At 53.1% G+C, this 2671-nt stretch overlaps 1 long non-coding RNA gene across 1 annotated transcript; it reads left to right on the forward strand.

The window, feature by feature from the left end:
• The first annotated feature begins 398 nt into the window (after positions 1-398).
• LOC138830425 (uncharacterized) lies at positions 399-2412 on the forward strand. The gene is made up of 3 exons (XR_011373020.1): positions 399-477; positions 1729-1916; positions 2039-2412. It is a non-coding gene; the product is annotated as an uncharacterized lncRNA (long non-coding RNA).
• Positions 2413-2671: the final 259 nt, after the last annotated feature.

Consider the following 2671-nt stretch of genomic DNA (forward strand, 5'->3'; position numbering starts at 1 on the left):
ACTCTGCCTGCTCCTCTGAGACCTAGAGGCCAGGAGGAGGGCCGTGACTCCATAGCAAGGAAAGGGAAAGTCTTGGAACAAGCTGGATGCCAATGCTGTCTTGTCCCACTGCAAAGTCCCCTCTTAACTCCCAAAGGAGCCCTTGATACTCAGCCCCTTGGCAACCCCAGAAACAGTTCCTTCTTAGGCTCTGTGCACATGGAGCAAAAAGTTACCATAGTCCCAAGAGCCTCCCCGCCTCTGCCACCCACTTCTTTGGGCCCCTGCCAAGGACTGTGCCCTGCTCAGATCAACTAGTAGCCCATGTGCTTCCTCGCACCAATTCCTGGGTCATGATACTGAAGCAGGAGACTGAGCTGGGGGTAGGACCTTAGAGGGACATGGGGCACTGGTCTAAAGGCAATATAAAGGGCCTCAGAGAATATAAAGGGCACCGAGACCTTCAGCTGTGTCGCTCTGCACCTGTCCAGCACCATGGTAATGTCAGGTCTGGGGACCATTGTTAGCGGCATTCTCCAGAAGCTTGGGGAAGGAGGCTGTCCCCATTAAGGAGTAAAGCTGAGGCGATCTCCTCTGTCATTCTATGGGCAAGACAGCTGCTAAGGTTCCCTGATTTTTGCTTGGGGAGGTGGGGAAAAGGGAAGTTCCTGAGTAAAAAGGGGTTTGAGGGGGGCCTCAGAGGTGTGTGTGTGTGTGTGTGTGTGTGTGTGTGTGTACTTATGGGTATCTTAGGCTGTGAATTATTGGGTGTGCCTGTGTGTCTCATTTACTGTGTGTAACAGCAGCTACTAAATGACCACAATGTTTTGGATGTCTGTGATAGTCAATAGTCAAAATCAAAGCAACAGCCAGTGTGCAGAGGTGCTTAGCAGAGGGAGGAGATGTGGCTGGTAAAGGACAACAAAGATGGTAAGTATGGATAGCATAAAGAAAGAAAGTAGAATGTAGGGGGTGGGCTGCAGTTTTAAATAGAGGTGTCAGGGTTAGATCCATTTAGAAGGTGAATCTCCAGGGCTGGGAAGGTGGCTCAGTGGTAGAGCGCTTGCCTTGCATGCCTGAGGCCCTGGGTTCGATTCCTCAGCACCACATAAGCAAAAAGAAAAAAACTGGAAGTGGCGCTGTGGCTCAAATGGTAGAGCGCTAGCCTTGAGCTGAAGAGCTGAGGGACAGCACCCAGGCCCAAGAGTTCAGGCCCCACGACCGGACCCAAAAACAAAAACAAAAAAACAACAACAACAAAAAAAGAAGGTGAATCTCCAGCGCATGCCTCAGTCACAGCTGGCCAAGCAGATGTCTGGAGGAAGAACTTTCCAGGCAGACAACAGTCTGTCAAGCAGGAGAGGAGGAAATGTGGTGAGCTAGTAGATGTGGGAAAGGTCAGAAAGGTGAAGGAGCTACTCAGTCAATGTCTTGTGTCTATGGCAATCTATGCCTTGTGTCCAAAGCAGGCCGGGCCTCGGTGCATTTTAACCTCAGAGCTTTGTGGGATCATGTATGGGTATCCAGATGTGCAGCGTTCATCCTGCCTAGCCCTCAGATGGTTCCTTTATAGGTGCTGGTGACGTCAATCCGTGTTATGTCCCGAGGCAGACACATCCTTGATCTGAGCGCTCTGAAGACCCTGACTTTTTCCACACATTGCTCAGACCCGGTTCAATGGGCTGCGCAGACCTAGGCACCACCCGTATCACGTGACCGCCCCCCTTTTGTCTGCCCCGCCCCTTCCAGACCACGGCTCTGCGCTTCTGCGCATGTGCGCTGGCTCTGCCATATCTGCTGCTGCTGCTGTTGCTGCTGCTACAACCTAGGGGTGCTCAAACCCAGGAGTTGCAGTCGCCCCCAGAGCCCAGGACTGCTGGTAGGCTTGGGAACTTGAGCCAGCTCCACAAGTATTTGGAGAAGTTCTTCAATGTCAGGTGTGCAGGCAGAGGACACCAGGGAGGGAGAGGGTGGAGGGAGGACCACGGGGCACCCCCACACCCTACCCCACCCATCTCCACACAGCTCCCCATGACCTCTATATCCACGTGTTCCCTAGCTTGAAGAAGCCCAAAATCCAGAAGAAAACAGTGAACACCAGGAAATACCCCCCATCCAACTCCACAAAACCCCACCACTCACCCAATGCCACAAAATTGCCTCCAAAGAACTTCATGAAACCCAAACCCCGGGGACTCCAACCATAGGCCTCCCTTCCAGGCCCCAGGTAGGAGAGCCTGGCATTGCTAACAGCCGGTCAAGGCAGTGGGGGGGTGGGGGGGAGCCAGAGGAAGCTCCTGGGGGCTGAGAAGGGAGGACACAGAGCCCCAGACCTTCCTTCTCTAGGTTGGTCCCTGGCCTCCTCCAGATGCCTGACTCTGCTGTTACCACCTGACTGCCCACTATTTTATACCATGAGCCCTCCATCCTGTTTTCCTACAAAAACCATAAAGAAAAACAAAAATCCCTGCTGCTTCAGTGACTTCTGTGACCAATGACAGGATTTGTCCTTCTGTGGGGAAAGGGGACCTACTGTGGAAGGAAAAGACCTCAGTCCAGGGGTGTTCCTGCTTCTCCCAGCAGCCTTATTCTCCCCTCACCTAAATCCATCTCTCCAGGGGTGAAGGGATCTGACCCTGAGGTAGAACAAGCCGGAGAGAGCAGAGGCGGGAAGCCAGTCTCAGCGACCTCA

This window comes from Dipodomys merriami, unplaced genomic scaffold (genome assembly GCF_024711535.1).
Source record: "Dipodomys merriami isolate MVZ:Mamm:240054 unplaced genomic scaffold, mDipMer1.0.p SCAF_19, whole genome shotgun sequence".
NCBI classification, from domain to species: Eukaryota; Metazoa; Chordata; class Mammalia; order Rodentia; family Heteromyidae; genus Dipodomys; species Dipodomys merriami.